Below are 19,913 nucleotides of genomic sequence, written 5' to 3' on the forward strand. Positions count from 1 at the left end.
TATGGATGAGAATATCAGCAGCAGATGGACTAAGATAGTTGTGGAGATGGGCGATCCAAGGGAAAAAGAATGTCTAAGTGAAACCCCCTTCATTCGTTTCAAAATAGGTAACACACAACATTAGCTAAGAGAACATGGCAGATCAGCAGTAACAAAATCATCATGATCCCAAGTATCTACAGGTGTCAAATTTCACCCTCTCCAATTCAATAAACCCCGCCATATCGCTGACCCAGGCCTCCACGCTTTGGGGTCTTGCATTCTTCCACTGAATAAGAATCCTCCGCCGGGCTACTAGGGACGCAAAGGCCAGAACACCGGTCTCTTTCGCCTCCTGCACTCCCGGCTCCTCTGCAACCCCAAATATTGCGAGCCCCCAGCCCGGTTTGACCCTGGATCCTACCACCCTCGACACCGTCCTTGCTACGCCCTTCCAAAATTCCCCCAAAGCTGGGCATGCCCAGAACATATGGGCATGGTTTGCTGGGCTCCCTGAGCACCTAATACACCTGTCCTCGCTCCCAAAGAACCGGCTCATCCTTGTCCCGGTCATGTGAGCCCTATGCAGCACCTTAAACTGTATGAGCCTAAGCCTCGCACAAGAAGAGGAGTTCACCCTTCCTAGGGCGTCTGCCCACGTCCCCTTCTCAATCTCCTCACCCAGCTCCTCCTCCCATTTATTCTTCAGCTCCTCCACCGAGGCCTCGTCTACCTCCTGCATCACTTGGTACGTTGCCAAGATCCACCCCTCTCCAACCCACACCCCCGAGCGCACCCTGTCCTGGACACCACGCCGTGGCAACAGAGGGAACTCCGCCACCTGCCACCTGACAAACACCCTTACCTGCATGTACCTAAAGGTGTTCCCCGGGGGGAGCCCGAACTTCCCTTCCAGCTCATCCAGGCTCACAAACTTCCCGTCTACAAACAGGTCCCTCAACCTCCTAACACCTGCCCTGTGCCAACTCAGGAACCCGCCATCAATTCTCCCCGGGACAAACCGGTGGTTCTGAGGTAGTGAACAAACGAATATGATGGACAGTAGGACCCTGAGGGTAATGAGTTCAAAGACCGAGAACAAAGGGATGAGCACAGCATGGCTAGGAAGGGGGAGGGGAGCTTTGCCTTGTGGGGAGAATAGTGAAAAGGATGCTGGGTAACAAGAGGCCAGGATTGGGAAAATGCGAAGTGAGCCAATCAGGATATATGGCCAGGTCAGAAGGTGTATACATTGGCCTATGGGAATCTTGATGTGATTCAATCAATATGTGCTGTGATTCCTTTGTCTTAGCTCTCACTAACTTTTGGGAACTTTAGAAGACAGCTGTGTGTGTTCTAATGTCCCACGAGTGACTCAGCCTTGCAAGCTGGTGGAAATAAAACAATAATTGATACCTGCTCATCCATCTCAGATTTTATTGAGTCCAGACCGGCCACAAAGAATCAGGAATTAACAGTTCCCCAGTATCGGGGACCCCATCGAGCCCCCCGCCAGCGCCTCCAGGCTCGTGCCCACACAGGATGCCATCTCCATCCTCTTCCATGCTACCCCTTCCCCGTCCATTACCCACTTACGCATCATCGCTGCATTGGCAGCCCAATAATGCCCACAGAGGTTGGGTAGCGCCAGCCCCCCCCCTATCCCTGCCCCGCTCCAAGAACACCCTTCTCACCCCCGGGGTCCTGTGCGCCCACACAAACCCCGTAATGCTCCTGTTAACCCACCTGAAAAAGGCCTTCGGGATAAGGATGGGGAGGCACTGGAACAGGAACAGAAATCTCGGGAGCACCGTCATCTTGACTGATTGCACCCTACCTGCCAGAGACAGCGGCAACATGTCCCATCTCTTGAACTCCTCCCTCCATCTGCTCCACTAGCCTTGAGGTTAAGCTTATGCAAGGCCCCCCAGCCCCTGGCCACCTGGACCCCCAAGTACCTGAAGCTCCTCTCCACCCTTTTTAGTGGGAGCCTGCCAACCCCCCCCCCCCCCCCCCCGGATCACGGGTGTACAGCTTGCTCTTCCCCAAGTTGAGCTTGTACCCTGAGAAATCCCCATATTTCCGGAGAATCCTCATCACCTCCGGCACCCCCCCACCGGGTCCGCCACATAGAGCAATAGGTTATCTGCATAGAGCGACACTCGGTGCTCCTCCCCACCCCGCACCAGCCCCCTCCAGTTCCTCGACTCCCTCAGCGCCATGGCCAGGGGTTCAATTGCCAGCGCAAAAAGCAGGGGGGACAAGGGACATCCCTGCCTCGTCCCTCGGTATAACCGAAAATACTCCGACCTCCTCCTATTCGTGGCCACGCTCGCCATCGGGGCCTCATATAACAGCCTCACCCACCTGACAAACACCTCCCACAAGTACCCCCACTCAACCCTATCGAAGGCCTTCTCCGCGTCCAACGCCACCACTATCTCTGCCTCCCCTTCTACCGCCGGCATCATTATAACATTCAAAAGCCTCCGTATGTTAGTGTTCAGCTGCCTCCCCTTCATGAACCCCGTTTGATCCTCATGGATAACCTGCGGCACACAGTCCTCTATCCTCGTGGCTAAAATCTTCGCCAACAGCTTGGCGTCTACATTTAAGAGCGAGATCGGCCTGTATGACCCACACTGCAGGGGATCCTTGTCCCGCTTAAGGATCAAGGAAATCAGCGCCCGAGACATCGTCGGAGGCAGAGCCCCCCCCTTCCCTTGCCTCGTTAAAGGTCCTAACCAACAGGGGACCCAGCAGGTCTGCATACATTTTATAAAATTCAGCCGAGAACACATCCGGCCCCGGCGCCTTCCCCGACTGCATGCTCCCTATCCCTTTGACCAGCTCCTCCAGCTCAACCGGCGCCCCCAGTCCCTCCATCTGTCCCCCCTCCACCCTCGGGAATCTCAGCCGGTACAAAAGGCGCCCCATCCCCCCCTCCTCCGCTGGGGGTTCGGACTGATACAGTTCCTCATAAAAGTCCCTGAAGACCCCATTAATGTCTACCCCCCTGCGCACCACATTTCCTCCCTGATCCTTAACTCCACCAATCTCCCTGGCCGCATCCCGCTTATGGAGCTGGTGCGCCAGCATCCTGCTCGGCTTCTACCCATATTCATACACCGCTCCCTGTGCCTTCCTCCACTGAGCTTCCGCCTTTCTGGTGTTAGCAAGTCGAACTCAGCCTGGAGACTACGCCGCTCCCTCAGCAATCTCTCCTCCAGAGCCTCTGCGTATCTCCTGTCCACCCTCACCATCTCCCCCACAAGTCTTTCCCTCTCTCTCTGCTCTCTCCTCTCCCTGTGGGCTCGAATGGAGATCAGCTCCCCCTAACCACCGCCTTCAGCGCCTCCCAGACCGTCCCCACTCGGACCTCCCCATTGTCATTGGCCTCCAGGTACCTCTCGATACATCCTCGAACCCGCCCGCCCACCTCCTCGTCCGCCAGCAGCCCCACCTCCAACTGCCAAAGCGGGTGCTGGTCTCTCTCCTCCCCCAGCTCGAGGTCCACCCAATGCGGGGCATGGTCAGAAATGGCCATCGCCGAGTACTCAGCATCCTCCACCCTCGCAATCAGTGCCCTACTCATAATGAAAAAAATCAATCCGGGAAAAGTATGAAAATTCCCTGGCCCTCGGCTTCGCAAACCTCCATGGATCCACCCCTCCCATCTGGTCCATAAACCCCCTCAACACCTTAGCTGCCGCTGGCCTCCTACCCATCCTGGACCTGGATCGATCCAGTGGCGGATACAGCACCGTGTTGAAATCCCCCCCCATTATCAGGCCCCCCCCCCTCCAAATCTGAAATCCGGCCCAACATCCGCTGCATGAAACCAGCATCGTCCGAATTCGGGGCGTATACATTGACCAGCACCACCCGCTCCCCCTGCAGCTTGCCGCTTACCATCACATATCTTTCGCCGCTGTCTGCCACCACATTTTTAAAAAAAATAATTTTTATTGGAATTTTTTACAGAAAATATAAAATATAACAACAATGAAATGCAACAAACTAACCCATAACAACTGTAACACCCCCCAGACCGCCTCAACGCATGTATCATATCCCCCCCACCCCCCCAACCCCAACAAAAGAACTTAATAATAAATTAAAATTAAGTAAACAAAAAGTAAACAAACATAGTCATCGTCCCCCCCCTCCCCCCCGGGTTGCTGCTGCTACTGTCCCAGTACCCTATCGTTGAGCCAGAAAGTCGAGGAAAGGTTGCCACCGCCTAAAGAACCCTTGTACCGATCCTCTCAGGGCGAATTTGACCTTCTCTAGCTTAATAAAACCCGCCATGTCATTGATCCAGGTCTCCACGCTTGGGGGCCTCGCATCCTTCCATTGGAGCAAAATCCTTCGCCGGGCTACTAGGGACGCAAAGGCCAGAACACCGGCCTCTTTCGCCTCCTGCACTCCCGGCTCCACCCCAACCCCAAAAATCGCGAGTCCCCATCCCGGCTTGACCCTGGATCCCACCACCCTTGATACCGTCCTTGCCACCCCTTCCAGAACTCCTCCAGTGCCGGGCATGCCCAGAACATATTGTTTTGGTTCGCTGGACTCCCCGAGCACCTGACACACCTGTCTTCACCCCCAAAGAACCTACTCATCCTCGTCCCAGTCATGTGGGCCCGGTGCAGCACCTTGAATTGGATGAGGCTAAGCCGCGCTCACGAGGAGGAAGAATTAACCCTCTCCAGGGCATCAGCCCATGTCCCGTCTTCGATCTGTTCCCCCAGTTCCCCCTCCCACTTAGTTTTCAGCTCCTCTACTGACGCCTCCTCCACCTCCTGCATAACCTTGTAGATATCAGATATCTTCCCCTCTCCGACCCAGACCCCCGAAAGCACCCTGTCACTCACCCCCCTCGCGGGAAGCGAAGGGAATCCCTCCACCTGCCATCTAGCAAATGCCTTTACCTGCAGATACCTGAACATGTTTCCCGGGGGAGCCCAAATTTCTCCTCCAACTCCCCCAGGCTCGCAAACCTCCCATCAATAAACAGGTCCCTCAGCTGTCTGATGCCCGCTCTGTGCCAACCCTGAAATCCCCCATCAATGTTCCCCGGGACGACCCTATGGTTCCCCCTTAACGGAGCCTCCATCGAGCCCCCCACTTCTCCCCTATGTCGCCTCCATTGCCCCCAAATCTTGAGGGTAGCCGCCACCACCGGACTCGTGGTATACCTCGTGGGAGGGAGCGGCCACGGCGCCTTTACCAGGGACCCCAGGCTTGTATCTCCACAGGACGCCCTCTCCATCCGTTTCCATGCTGCCCCCTCCCCCTCCATCACCCACTTGCGCACCATCGAATCATTGGCTGCCCAGTAGTACCCCAAGAGATTGGGTAACGCAACCCCCCCCCCCCCCCTCCCCAATCTCTACCCCGCTCCAAGAAGACCCCCTTCACCCTTGGGGTCCCATGCGCCCAAACAAAGCTCATGATGCTGCTGGTCACCCTTCTAAAAAAGGCCCTAGGGATAAAGATGGGCAAACACTGGAAGAGGAACAAGAACCTCGGGAGAACCGTCATTTTGACGGTCTGCACTCTACCCGCCAGCGATAGCGGCACCATGTCCCACCTTTTAAATTCCTCCTCCATCTGCTCCACCAGCCTGATAAAATTAAGCTTATGGAGAGTCCCCCAACTCCTGGCCACCTGCACCCCCAGATATCTGAAACTCTTCACTGCCCTCTTAAACGGGAGCCTCCCAATTCCCTCCTCCTGATCTCCCGGGTGTACTACAAATACCTCGCTCTTGCCTAAATTTAACTTATAGCCCGAGAAGCCCCCAAATTCCGCTAACAGCTCCATCACGCCCGGCATTCCCCCTTCTGGGTCCGCCACATACAACAGGAGGTCGTCCGCATACAGCGATACCCGATGTTCCTCCCCACCCCGCACCAGACCCCTCCATCTCCCTGACTCCCTCAACGCCATAGCCAGAGGTTCAATCGCTAGTGCAAAGAGCAAGGGGGACAGGGGGCACCCCTGCCTGGTCCCACGGTAGAGCATAAAGTACTCCGATCTCCTTCCATTTGTAACTACACTCGCCATCGGAGCCGCGTCGAGCAGCCTCACCCATTTGATGAATCCCTCCCCAAATCCAAACCGCTCCAGCACCTCCCACAGGTACCCCCACTCAACTTTATCAAACGCTTTCTCTGCTTCCAGCGCCACCACTATCTCCGCCTCCCCCTCCACTGCCGGCATCATGATAATGTTTAGCAGTCTCCGCACATTCGTGTTGAGCTGCCGTCCCTTGACAAATCCTGTCTGATCTTCGTGTATCACCCATGGCACACAATCCTCTATCCTGGTGGCCAGGATCTTAGCCAGCAACTTGGCGTCAACATTGAGGAGCGAGATAGGCCTGTATGATCCACACTGCAAGGGGTCCTTATCCCACTTTAGGATCAGAGAGATCAGTGCCCGCGACATCGTCGGGGGCAAAGCCCCCCCCTCCCATGCCTCATTGAAGGCTCGCACCAAAAGGGGGCACACCAGATCCGCATACTTTTTATAAAATTCCACCGGGAACCCGTCCGGCCCCGGCGCCTTACCTGACTGCATTTGTCCAATCCCCCTGACTAGCTCCTCCAACTCTATCGGCGCCCCAGCCCCTCCATCAGCTCCTCTTGCACCTTTGGGAAACGCAGCCTGTTCATGAAGCTTTCCATCCCCCCCCCCCCCCCCCCCCCCCCCCCCCCCCCCATCGGAGGTTCCGACCGGTACAGTTCCTCGTAGAAGTCCCTAAAGACCCCATTTACTTCTGTCCCCTTCTGCACTACATTCCCACCCCCATCCGTCACTCCACCAATTTCCCTAGCCGCATCCCGCCTACGGAGCTGATGCGCCAACATCCTGCTCGCCTTCTCCCCATATTCATATACTGCGCCCTGCGCCCTCCTCCACTGTGTCTCCGCCTTTCTGGTGGTCAACAAGTCAAATTTGGCCTGCAAACTACGCCGTTCCCCCAGTAACCCCTCCTCCGGTGCCTCCGCGTATCTCCTGTCCACATCCAGGAGCTCCCCCACCAGTCTCTCCCTCTCCTTCCTCTCCCTCCTTTCCCTATGGGCCCGGATGGAGATCAGCTCCCCCCGGATCACTGCTTTCAGAGCCTCCCAGACCATCCCCACCCGGACCTCCCCCGTGCCATTGGTATCGAGATACCCCTCAATACTTCTCCGGACCCTCCTACACACCACCTCATCAGCCAGCATCCCCACATCCAGGCGCCAGAGCGGGCGCTGGTCCCGCGCCTCCCCCATCTCCAGATCAACCCAGTGCGGAGCATGGTCTGAAATCGCTATGGCCGAATACTCGGAATCCTGTACCCTTGGGATCAATCCCCTGCTCAGGACGAAAAAATCTATTTGTGAATAAATCCTATGGACATGGGAGAAAAAGGGAATACTCCCGTGCTCTCGGTCTCCCAAACCTCCAGGGATCCACCCCTCCCATCTGGTCCATGAATCCCCTCAGTACTTTGGCCGCCACCGGTCTCCTACCCGTCCTTGAACTGGACCGGTCCAGTGGGGGATCCAGTACTGTGTTAAAGTTTCCCCCCATGATCAGGCCCCCTGCCTCCAGGTCCGGAACAACAAGCGCCTCATGAAGCCAGCATCATCCCAATTCGGGGCACATACATTAACCAGCACCACCTTCTCTCCCTGCAGCCTACCCTTCACCATAATATATCTGCCCTCCTTGTCCAACACCACCTCAGCCGCCTCGAATGCCACCCTCTTCCCCACCAGAATCGCCACCCCCCGGTTCTTCGCGTCCAATCCTGAGTGAAAAACCTGCCCCACCCACCCCTTCCTCAGACGAACCTGGTCCGCCACCTTCAAGTGGGTCTCCTGGAGCATAGCCAGGTCCGCCTTCAACCGCTTCAGATGAGAAAATACCCTAGTTCTCTTAACCGGCCCATTCAGCCCCCTCACGTTCCAGGTAATCAGCTGGATCAGAGGGCAACCCGCCCCCCTACCCCGCCGGCTAGCCATAGCTCAATCGACTGCTCGCCCCAGGCCAGCGCGCCCCTCCCGACCCGGTCCCCATGGCGATAACGCCTCTCCTCTACCCCCCCGGCCCACACCAGCTCCTTCCTGACCATTCCAGCAGCAACCCTGTATCCCCCCCCCTCCCCAGGCTAGGACCCCTCCAAGCCGCGACGCACCCTCCATGGTACTTCCGTGAGTCAGCTGACTTCTGCTGACCCCGGCAGCTCCCGCCAAAACCTGTCCCCTCCCGGCATGGGGTCATCCCCCTCTTGCCACACCTCCTTGGCACCGCTTCAGCGCGGGAAAGAAAACCAGTAGAGGCCACGCCCCCACCTCCAGCTCCGCCCCCCCTGCCCCGCAGCGCGGACAACCAGAGGAAAGCCCGCGCTTTCACACTGCCACACCCCACCCTTCTGACGCAGCTCCCCAAAATCCAGTTTCACCCCAACCCCCAGCCCCGTACAGAAGAGAACATATAAAATAAAAACCCCCACCATTCCCCACATACCCCACACCCATACCCAACAGACAGACCCACCCGGAAACAGAGCAAAAAGAAAACCAGCATAAAAAACACACATGTCAAAGTTAAAGAACAGCAACAGCGAAAACAGCAACGGCCATAGTGTGTCCCCAGGCCCTAGTTCGAGTCCAGCTTCTCCGCCTGTACAAAGGCCCACGCCTCCTCCGGGGACTCGAAGTAGTGGTGCCGGTCCTTGTATGTCACCCACAGGCGCGCAGGCTGCAGCATTCCAAATCTGACCTGCTTGGCATGCAGCACCGCCTTCGTCCGGTTGAACCCAGCCCGCCACTTAGCCACCTCCGCACTCCAGTCCTGGTAAATTCTCACTACCGAATTCTCCCACTTGCTGCTCCTCTCTTTCTTGGCCCAGCGCAGCACACACTCCCGGTCACTGAATCGATGGAACCGCACCAGCACCGCCCGCGGGGGTTCATTTGCCTTAGGCCTCCTGGCCAGCACTCTGTGAGCTCCCTCAAGCCCCAGGGGCAAATGGAAGGACCCCGCCCCCATCAACGAGCTCAACATCGTGGTCACATACGCCGGGAGATCCGACCCCTCCAGCACCTCCGCCAGGCCCAGGATCCTCAAATTCTTTTGCCTTGTGCGAACGTCCAGCTCCACCAAGCGGTCTTGCCACTTTTTGTGAAGTGCCTCGTGCAACTCCACTTTCCCCACGAGGACCGCGGCCTCCTCCTCCCTCTCAGCAGCCTGCTGCTGCAACTCCCGAATGGACGCCTCCTGGGCCGCCTGGGTCCCAAGCAGCTTGTTGGTAGTCGCATTCAGGGAGTCCAGCAGCTCAGCCTTCAGCTCGGCAAAACAACGCAGAAGAGAGGCCTGCTGCTCCTGCGCCCATTTCCACCAGTCCTCGGGTGTTCTGCCGGTCGCCATTTTGTCTTTCTTCCCCCGCTTTTCTTGGGGAGCTGCTGCAGCTTTTTCCTTTGCCCCACTCCGGGTGAGCACCATAAATTATGGGGAATGCTCCTCTAGACACCTTCCCCCACCGGGATTTGTCGAAACAGCGCCGTTTGGGGCCCTCAAATCGGCCCAAAAGTCCTTAAATAGCGGGAGCTGCCGAACGTGCGGCTTAGTTCCGCATAGCCGCAACCGGAAGTCGTCTGCCACCACATTTGACGCCTCAAAGACACCCTCTTCCCCACCAGGATCGCCACCCCCCGATTTTTTGCATCCAGCCCTGAATGAAACACTTGGCCTACCCATCTCTTCCTCAATCTAACCTGATCCGCCACCTTCAGGTGCGTCTCCTGAAGCATGGCCACATCCGCCTTCAGGTGCGCAAACACGCGGGCCCATTTGACCGGCCCATTCAGTCCCCTCACATTCTGGGTTGTCGGCCGGATCAGGGGGCTACCTGCCCCCCTCTCCCGTCGACTAACCATTACCCTTCCTCAGTCCGCCACGTGCTCGACCCCCTCTACATGCTCCAGCTCCTTCTCGGCCATTCCAGCAGCAACCCGGTACTCCCCCCCCCCCCCCCCCCCCCCCCCCCCATTCGACTCCTGCTGACCCCGGCTGCTCCCGCCACCCCAATGACCCTCCCCTGTGCAGCACAACCACTGCCCCCCCCCCCCCCCAAAGTGCCGGCCCCGCCTACTGATCCTCCAGCACGGGAGAGAAGCCCGCGCTTCCATCCTGAGCCCCCCCCCCCCCCCCCCCCCCCGACCCAACATGCGGGAAAAGACGGGCACATGGCCCAACAGGACCGCGAACCACTCCCAAACTCTCAACCAGTGAAAAAAAAAACAGACGTGACAAAACGCCCAAGTAAACAGATAACAGTCCCAAAAAAACGAAAAAGCAGAACAGCAAAAAGACATCATCAAAGCGAAAGGATACCAAGGGGGACAAAGCCTCCGGGCTGTGTACACCGTTCCCCAGTCCCCAGTTCAAGTCCAGGCCTCCTCCGGAGAGTCAAAGTAGAGCTGGTGGTCTTTATAAGTGACCCAGAGGCGTGCCGGCTGTAACAGGCCAAACTTGACCCCCTTCTTGTGAAGCACTGCCTTCGTCCGATTAAAACCAGCCCTTCTCTTTGCTACCTCCGTACTCCAGTCCTGGTAGATCCTGACCTCCGCATTCTCCCACTTACTACTCCTCTCCTTCTTCGCCCAACTCGGTACACACTCACGGTCGAGGAAGCGGTGAAAACGGACAAGCACCGCCCGAGGCGGCTCGTTTGGCTTGGGTTTCCTCAGCAGCACCTGATGGGCACCCTCCAGCTCCAAGGGTCCCTGGAACGAACCCGCGCCCATTAGCGAGTTCAGCATCATAGTCACATAGGACCCCAAATCCGAACCTTCCAGCCCCTCTAGGAGGCCTAGAATCCGCAGGTTCTTCCAACGGGCGCGGTTCTCCATCTCCTTCATCCTCGCTGACCACTTCTTGTGGAGCGCCTCGTGCGACTCCACCTTCACTGCCAGGCCCAGGAGTTCGTCCTCGCTCTCCGAGGCCTTTTGCCGAAGCTCTTGGATCTCCGCACCCTGAGCCGTCTGGGTCGCCATGAGCTTGTCCAGGGAGCCTTAAGCGGTTCCAGGATCTCTGCCTTGAAGGAGCGCTGAAGCAGCTCCTGCTGCTCCCGCGCCCACTGCTGCCACGCTGCTGATTCCCTGCCCGCCGCCATCTTGCCTTTCCTGCCTCGCACCTTTCTCTGCTCCAAAGCTGGTTTTTTGACCGCTCCGCTCCTGGTCCAGGCCATCCACCGGCGGAGAATCTTAGAGGAAGTGTTTCCACACGGGGAAAAGTCCAACCAGTACTGCTGCGGGCCCTTAAAAGAGCCCAAAAGACCGAAAATAGCGGGAGCTACCGAACGTGCGGCTTAGCTCCGCATCACCGCAACCGGAAGTCATAAAATATGAAGTATACTGGACCGGCTCAGGCTATTGTTAGAAACTAATCCCAGTTTTTGTCTTCCCTCATATGATCAGTGGACCTCTTTAGTGTTGCCTGTTAGGACACCCAAGGCTAGTGTGTGGTCAATTCCAGCCCCCTTGACCAGGAGTTGCAACACAATTGAATTAACCAATAAGTCTTAGAAAAATTTAGCCAGCATGGTGGTGCAGTGGTTAATACTGCTGCCTATGGCGCTGAGGACCCGGGTTCAATCCCAGCCCCGGGTCACTGTCTGTGCGGAGTTTGCACATTCTCCCCGTGTCTGCATGGGTTTCATTCCCATAGCCCAAAGATGTGGCTGGCACGGTAGTACAGTGGTTAGCACTGTTGCTTCGCGGTTCCAGGGTCCCAGATTCAGTTCCGCTTGGGCCACTGTCTGTATGGAGTCTGCACATTCTCCCTGTGTCTGTGTGGGTTTTCTTCAGGTGCTCTGGTTTCCTCCTGGAAGTCCCGAAAGACATGCTGTTAGGTAATTTACACGTTCTGAATTCTCCCTCTGTGTATCTGAACAGGCATCAGAATCTGGCGACGGGGGGCTTTTCATAGTAACTTCATTGCACTGTTAATGTAAGCCTACTTGTGACAATAAATATTATGTGCAGGGTAGATGGATTGGCCACACTAAATTGCTCCTTAGTTGGAAACAAATAATTGGGTGCTCTAAATTTTTTTTTAATTCTTAGAAAAACAGTTTGGTCCGTAGCTGCTCAATAATTACAGTCACCAGGTTTGTAAATTTAAACACAATTACTTTTTATTTATAAGAATAATTATAATGAAATATGCAGCAAATATAACTGGTTATATATACCGGGGCAGCACGGTAGCATTGTGGACAGCACAATGGCTTCACAGCTCCAGGGTCCCAGGTTCGATTCTGGCTTGGGTCACTGCCTGTGCGGAGTCTGCACATCCTCCTCCGGATGCTCCGGTTTCCTCCCACAGTCCAAAGATGTGCAGGTTAGGTGGATTGGCCATGATAAATTGCCCTTAGTGTCCAAAATTGCCCTTAGTGTTGAGTGGGGTTACTGGGTTATGGGGATAGGGTGGAGGTGTTGACCTTGGGTAGGGTGCTCTTTCCAAGAGCCAGTGCAGACTCGATGGGCCGAATGGCCTCCTTCTGCACTGTAAATTCTATGATCTAACTGTTATTTAATTCCTAGTTTTCCACTTTAACTTGCCCCCTGCAAGACAGACAAACACCAGAGAGGGGTGAAAATAATAAGTAAAAGGAAAAATAGACTTTGTTTGAAATGGTTGCCTTTAAACAGAGCTTCCTTTGAAGTAAGCTTTTAGATACAGGTCTCTGTTTGCAACTTGTAATGGTTTCACTGTAGATGTACTCAGGTCTCTGCAGTTTCAGAAATATGTCAACCCAGACTTTCTGGAGAGGGAGAGAAGAGAGCAGGTCCTTCCCTTGAGTGTCCAGGTCCTTTGCTCTCTGAAAATAATTTCACTTGAGAGGACCCAATCACCACCTGTTACCGGGCAGAATGCGGCCACCAGCCTATCAATTGAACCAAGTCCCACTGCATTTCTCGGGTGCCAAGTTCTCCTGTTAGAAAAAGCAGCACCATATACTATGTTGCAACTTTTTGAATTCCTCATTCTCTCTGCTGCTCGACTTAAAGATACATGTCCATTCAGCCTCCATGGATTTTGGGCAGCACGGTAGCATTGTGGATAGCACAATCGCTTCACAGCTCCAGGGTCCCAGGTTCGATTCGATTCGATTCTGGCTTGGGTCACTGCCTGTGCGGAGTCTGCACATCCGTGTGTGCGTGGGTTTCCTCCGGGTGCTCCGGTTTCCTCCCACAGTCCAAAGATGTGCAGGTTAGGTGCATTGGCCATGATAAATTGCCCTTAGTGTTCAAAATTGCCCTTAGTGTTGGGTGGGGTTGCTGGGTTATGGGGATGGGATGGAGGTGTTGACCTTGGGTAGGGTGCTCTTTCCAAGAGCCAGTGCAGACTCGATGGGCCGAATGGCCTCCTTCTGCCCTGTAAATTCTATGAAAAATGATAACAGCAAAAATAAAGAATGGGTAAATAAGGAAATCAACAGGAAGGGCCCTTATATGCCCCTGAGCCTTGCAGACTTTAACTTTTCCAAAATCAAAACTTAGTATGTGCTGAATAAGTTGATCTTGGCAAGTGCAATAGTTGATGTGCTTTGACTCAAGTGGTCACATCTCTGAATCAAGAGGTCGTGGGTTCAGGTCCTGCTCAAGGTTTAAGAACATAATCCACGTAAGCACTTCTCAAGTTATTTTCCAATACAGCCCCATTTTAACATTTGGAAATTGACGCTATGTCAAATGCCAACAAATATAAAATGGCAATAAAGCAGTGTGGTTACATTCAGTATATAATCATTAAAGTTTGAGTCTTAGAGATTAATATAATAATAATAACCTTTTATTGTTCCAAGTATGAAGTTACTGTGAAAAGCCCCTAGTCGCCACATTCCCCAGTCGCCACATTACATATTATACAAATATGAAAATCCTGGGCCCTTTGTGACCGGACTGCTGCTGGTCGCTAAATCCCCATCTGCCTCCATCGCTGCTGATCTGAGAAGTGGCTCTGCAAAACTGTGATGCATTTAGATAGACACAGTTACGTTGCAGCTTGAGAATTGCTGGTCTAGACTAGCAGGGAGGAGTAATGCTGGGAGAACGATTGGATGCTCTGCCCTTTGTATGGGATATCAAACTTGAGTTGCTTCTCTCGGGTGTTTGTGAAAGGTCCCATGACACCATGGGATGTTCTTAATGTCTTGATCAACGTTTATCTTTCAACATCACCAAAGCAGATTAAAAAAAAAAATATATATATTTTTATTCTCCTTTTTCACATTTTCTCCCGAGTTTACACCCATCAGCAACAAATATGTCAATCTCCATATCAATAACAATGATCCCATCCTCCCACCAACCCACAAACATCAGCCCGCATGTTTACATAAACAAATGACAAAAAGGAATCGGGGATTACCCATAGTCACCGTTAACACACACAGCTCCCATCCCCCCAACTAATGTTCGATGTTATCCAGTTCTTGAAAGTGCATAATGAATAATGCCCATGACTTGTAGAACCCCTCCGTCCTTCCCCTCAGTTCGAACTTAACCTTCTCAAAGGTCAAGTATTCCAACAGGTCCCCCCGCCATGCCAGGGCACAGGGTGGAGAGGCTGCTCTCCATCCCAGCAGGATCCGCCTTTGGTCGATCAACGAGGCGAAGGCTACGATATCTCACCAAAGCAGATTATCCATTTGTTTATCTCCTCACTGTGAGAATTTAGTGTGTGCAAATTGGTTGCAATTATACCCTACTTTGCAACTGCTTTAGTAACCCATGGTTCCCTGCCAACATTTGTTTGTTGGGTGAAAGTCTGTTTGATTGGCATCCAATCCAGCAGCTTAAACATTCATTCCTCCACCATACATAACAGCACTGTGGGATATCTGCACCACATTAACTGTGGTTGTTCAAGAACGTGGCTCACCACTACCTTATCAAGGGCAATTAGGAACGGGCAGCGTTCCATGAATCAGTTTTTAAAAAATGCATGCCAAGAATTCTACTTTGTACGTAAGCTGTGTCAGCTGGCAAGGAGAGAGGAAATTGAAAAGAAGTAAAACTAAAGATACCTAGAAGTGAAAAAAGTCTGTCTTGTCTGCTCAAATTGGCCTAAAGTCAATCCAGCTTTTATTTAATCAAATTTCCTTACTTTTCATGTCTTTGCAGTCTTGTCATTATATGACTGTCACTCCATTCTCATTCCTCTCTCTCTTTGCAAATGGTAAAATCTGCAAATAGAGTAAAACTGTTGTGGGTCCTTTTTTTTTTCCTAATGGGTTACAGAGATGCAACTGAGAAAAATGAAAACGCACAAATTCTTAACAAGAGTATACATAAAAAATATATCAAGCTGCATTTTTTAAAAACAAACTTCTTTTGTAGGTGATGTGAAGGTGAGTGATAAAAACCCTTCTAACTATGATATAATTTTGACAGCAATTCAGTTCAGGCATCTTCGAAGGCTACTCTTGCTTGTCCTCTCTTTACCCTTCTGCTCTGTGGGTGGCCTTTCTCAGCACTAAACAGTTTGGTGGGCCGCACCAAGCTCTGTGGTAGATCCTTGCTTTGTCCTGCCTGTAACAAGGAGGGTTTGATGCCAGACCTCCCCACAAGCCTGTGCAGCAGTTTGCTGTCAGTGTGGCTGGTTGGCCTGCCTGCTGGAAGCAATGGGAAGGCCAGTATGAATCTGATGTATTTGTGATTCCTATCACGTCAGCTGATGCTTAATGTAAGCCAAAGTAATTAATTGAGGGACTGTGCTGATTCACAAATGTTAACCTACGATTTTATAATGTGGAGATGCCGGTGTTGGACTGGGGTGAGCACAGTAAGAAGTCTTGCAACACCAGGTTAAAGTCCAACAGGTTTGTTTCAAACACTAGCTTTCGGAGCATTGCTCACCTGAGGAAGGAGCAGCGCTCCGAAAGCTAGTGTTTGAAACAAACATGTTGGAATTTAACCTGGTGTTGTAAGACTTACTATACAATTTTCTAGAATAAGCAATAATCTACACAGTTGCATTCTTAAAAGTTGGGGGAGCTGTGGCGAAAGCCTGTTATAAGGGAGCTGAATTCTTCCCAGGGTAAAACTGGCTGTGATAAGTAGTTTTTTCTGTTTTATTCAATTCTCTACCCACCCTGAGCGGGGATGAGTCCCACCTCCACAAGTCCCTCTTTACCTCTTCTACCAGATTTGATAATTTCCACTTCTGGATCTGTGTCCAGTGGTGGGCCATCTGGATCCACAGGTATCGGAATTTGGTGGGGCCAACTTGAACAGCATCTGCCCCAGCTCTGATCCTTTGCGATTAAGATTTTGCTCTTATTCAGGTTGAGTTTGTAACCTGAGAAAGCTCCAAACTCCCTTAGGAGTTCCATTATTCCTCCCATGCTGGCTAGGGGATTTGAGACGGAGAGGAGAAGATCATCAACATAGAGTGAGACTCTATGCTCCCGGCCTCCCCTCTGGATGCCTCTCCACCCCTTCGTTGATCTGAGAGCGATAGCCAGTGGCTCAATAACCAGGGCAAATAGCAGTGGGGATAAAGGGCATCCCTAGCTCGTGCTTCTGCAGCCAGAAGTATTCAGAGCTGGTGCTGTTTGTCCGTACACTCGCCATGTGAGCACTGTACAGTAGTCTCACCCATGAGGTGAACCCTGGCCCAAACCCAAACCGTTCCAGAACGTCCATGAAGTATCTCCATTCGACTCTGTTGAAGGCCTTCCCTGCTAGGGAGATGACCACTTCTGGTGTCCCCTCTCCGGGTGGGATCATAATCATGTTTAGCAGGCGTCTGATGTTTGCTGTTAGCTTTCTGCCCTTGACAAAGCCCATCTGATCTTCTGTCACTACCTCTGGCACGCAACCCTCCAGTCACCTCGCCAGGGTTTTCACCAGAACTTTGGCATCGGTGTTCAGGAGTGAAATTATAAAAAATTTGTTTATAGGACGTGTGTGTCGCTGGTTGGGCCAGCATTTATTGCCCACCCCTAATTGCCCTTGAGAGGGCAGTTAAGAGCCAACCACGTTGCTGTGGGTCTTGAATCACTTGTAGGCCAGACCAAGTAAGGATGGAAAATTTCCTTCCCTAAAGGACCAGATGGGTCTTTACAAAAATCAGCAATGGTTTCATGGTCATCATTAGACTTTTAATTCTAGATTTATTTTTTATTCAATTCCAATTTCACCATCTGCAGTGGCGGGATTCGAACCCGAGTCCCCAGAGCATTATTTTGTATCTCTGGTGTACTGGTCCAATGTCAAAGCCATTATGCCACCACCTCCCCTGAGTCTCTATGCCCCGCGCTCCATCAGGTCTTTGTCTTTTTAGGGTCAGTGAAATAGAGGCCTGTGCCAGCATGGGTGGCAGGGTCCCATTCGACTATGAATCATTAAACATCTCCCGCAGGTGCGGGGCCAGTGCTACCGCAAATATTTTGTTGAAGTCCACCAGAAATCTGTCAGGACCCAATGCCTTCCCCAACTGCATGGAGTTGATGCTCTCCCAGTTCTAGTGGTGCTTCCAGTCCCTGCTTCTTTTCCTTCCCCACATCTGGAATGTCCAGACGGTCAAGAACCGTTTAACCTTTGAGCCCACTCGGCGGGGCTCGGAATTGTGTAGTTCCCTGGTTGGGGTAGCCGATTCGGAGTATTCGACGATCGTGGTCTCTGACCACGCGTTGCACTGGGTAGATTTGCAGGTGTCTCAGAGGCCCAGCGGCTGCAGTGGAGGTTGGATGTGGGATTGCTGGTGGATAAAGGGGTATATGAGATGGTGAGGGGGGCCATCCGGGGGAGGTCATGGCCACCGCGCTGCGGGAAGGCACTTAAGGCCATTATAAGGGATGAATTTGTCTCAATTCAGGCGCATAGGGAGAGGGTGGAACAAGAGGAGAGAGCGAGGCTAGTGGAGGAGATTTTGAGGGTGGACTGGAGGTACTCGGTTACACCAGAGGAGGTGCTATTAAAGGAGAGATCGAGAATCCAGATGGAGTTTAGGTTGGCATCCATGGGAAATCCGGTAGGGCAATTGCGGAGGCCAGAGGGGCAGTGTATGAGTATAGGGAAAAAACGAGCAGGATGTTGGAGCACCAACTGAGGAAGCAAGCAGTGATGAGGGAGATCGGAAGGATGAGGGATGAGTGCGGCAAGGTTGTATTAGACCTGGAGGGGGTGAATGGGGTATTTGACGCCTTTTACGGAAGGCTGTATGAATCCGAATCTCCGCCTGGGAGGTAGGATACGAAGCGGTTCTTGGGTGGGCTAGAGTTTCCAAGGGTGGGGGAGGAGAAGGTGCACAGTTTAGGGGCTCCGATTTGGCTGAGGGGGGTGATGGACTGCGTGTGTTTGATGCAGGTGGGGAAGGACCCGGGGCCGAATGGGTTTCCAGCCATGTTCTTTAAGAAGTTTGGCGCAGAGCTGGGGCCATTGCTTGTGGGAATGTATAATGAGCTGAGGGTGAAGGAGGTACTCCCCGCCACCACGACGTTGTCGCAGATATCCATTTCATTGATTGTAAAGATGGATAAGGACCTGGAGCAGTGTGGGTGATGCTACCTGAATTCAATGTTAAATGTGGATGCAAAGTTTTTAGAAGGGTAAGCAACGCAGACACAGGACTGTTTGATAGGAGAGCACAGGGTTTGTGAAGGGATGGCTGTTGTCGACAAATGTGAGCAGGTTTCTCAGTGTTATTATGATCCCCTTGGAGGGGCAGGAGGTAGAAGTGGTGATGACAATGGATGAGGAGAAGGCTTTTGATCGGGTTAAATGGGCGTATTTGTTGGAGGTGCTGGGCCGGTTCGGTTTGGCCAAGGCTTCGTGGATTAGGCTTGGTTGCTCTAAAGGGCGCTAACGTCCGTCCGAACAAGACGAGTTTGGAGTACTTCAATTTGAACTGGGAGATTGCAGCTGTGGATAGAGTACTTCAGGGACTTGTTTGTTGGGGATATGTTTGCTGGCCTGGAAGAGCTTGAAGAAACAAATCAGTTGGCTACGGTTCAGGTACCTGCAGGTGAGGGACTTTGTGAGGAAAGGATTGCTGACCTTCCCAGGGCTGCCACCTACGGTGTTACAAGGTAAGACATTGGGGAGGAGAGAGTGGCAGATATTTATGGATAGCTGATACATGTGGAGGAGGTTTGGCGCAAATGGGAGGAGTTGGATGGCGGGGGAAAGTTGAGGGCTTGGCTGCGGAAGGAAGCCCTGCGGAGGACGAACGTGTGTTTGTCGTGTGCGAGGTTAAGCCTCATCCAATTTTTGGTAGCGAGGATGAGCAGGTTCTTTGTCGAGCTGGAGGATGGGTGTGGACAGTGTGCGCGGGGCGGGGGTCTGTGAATCACGTCCACCTGTTCTGGGTGTGTCCAAAGCTGAGAGAATTCTGGCAGCGATTCTTTGATGAAATGTCCGAGATTTTGGGTGCAGTGGTGGCCCCAAGCCTGGAGGTAGCGATATTTGGAGTGTCAGAAGAGCCGCTAATACAGTTGGGGAGAGAGGCCAATGTTATGGCCTTTGTCTCGCTGATAGCCCCAAGACGGATTTTGTTGGGCTGGTGGGACTCGTAGCCGCCAAAGGCAAGGATACGGGTGAGCAACCTGGCAGAATTCCTACACTTTAAAAAGGTTAAGTTCGCCATACAGGGAGCGGAGGAGGGTTCACCCTGAGGTGGAAGACGTTTAATGACTTCTTGCAGGGAGGGGGTCAGGGGTTTCATGTTTTTCCTTTGTTTTGCCCATGGTGGGGAGATGAGGGGGGGAATAGGAGGCAAGGTGAGTTGCAGCCTTGTTATCAGTTGCCTGGTTGGCTGGTGTTTTTGTATCTGTTGCCTTTAATAAAAATATTTTTAAAAATGAATTACGTGTATGCGGCTGAAGGAAAGTGTTTGCCTTGTCTGGTGCATCAAAGAAG

At 52.9% G+C, this 19,913-nt stretch overlaps 1 protein-coding gene across 2 annotated transcripts in view; it reads left to right on the forward strand.

The window, feature by feature from the left end:
• eif2ak4 (eukaryotic translation initiation factor 2 alpha kinase 4) overlaps positions 1-19,913 on the forward strand; it is a 236,481-nt gene that overhangs the window by 85,704 nt on the left and 130,864 nt on the right. The window lies entirely within an intron of this gene.

Source organism: Scyliorhinus canicula, chromosome 2 (assembly GCF_902713615.1).
Source record: "Scyliorhinus canicula chromosome 2, sScyCan1.1, whole genome shotgun sequence".
In the NCBI taxonomy this organism is placed as follows: Eukaryota; Metazoa; Chordata; class Chondrichthyes; order Carcharhiniformes; family Scyliorhinidae; genus Scyliorhinus; species Scyliorhinus canicula.